Below are 526 nucleotides of genomic sequence, written 5' to 3'. Positions count from 1 at the left end.
TTTTTTTTTTCCATATGGCTATAGCTTTACAGATAATTAAGATGAAAATATCTTTTCAAAATCAAATTTCTTTTTGGTCAATCTAGAAATTTTATCATTCATGAGGTTCAAAACTTTTTTCAATGCTTTTGAAGTGTTTCATAAATAAAGAAGGCGAATCCAATCTTTTGTACAAGACGTGCATGGGGATGGAAAAGTGAATTTTTCCCCAACTTTTTCACTTTTCAATTACCAATTTAATTAATTCATTTTCCATCTTTTCTTGTTTTTGGTTAAGCTTTCTGTATTAGCCTCCCAAAAGTAGATGATAAAATCTGAAGAAAAAATGGTAGTACAGTGAAGTTACATTAAGCTGAATGTTCATGGGTTGAAGCTTTTAGGAACATTGTGCGAACACATACACACACCAAATAATGTCTTGCACTTCATTTGTTAAATCAATCTCGACCATGGCCTTGAAGTCGAAAAAGCGAATGATCATATATACCTTTTGAATGATCATTTTGATTTTCTCACAATGAATTAT

The sequence above is a fragment of the Olea europaea genome, unplaced genomic scaffold, assembly GCF_002742605.1.
Source record: "Olea europaea var. sylvestris unplaced genomic scaffold, O_europaea_v1 scaffold1565, whole genome shotgun sequence".
Lineage (NCBI taxonomy): Eukaryota > Viridiplantae > Streptophyta > Magnoliopsida > Lamiales > Oleaceae > Olea > Olea europaea.
Note: the sequence above shows the minus strand (reverse complement) of the source record.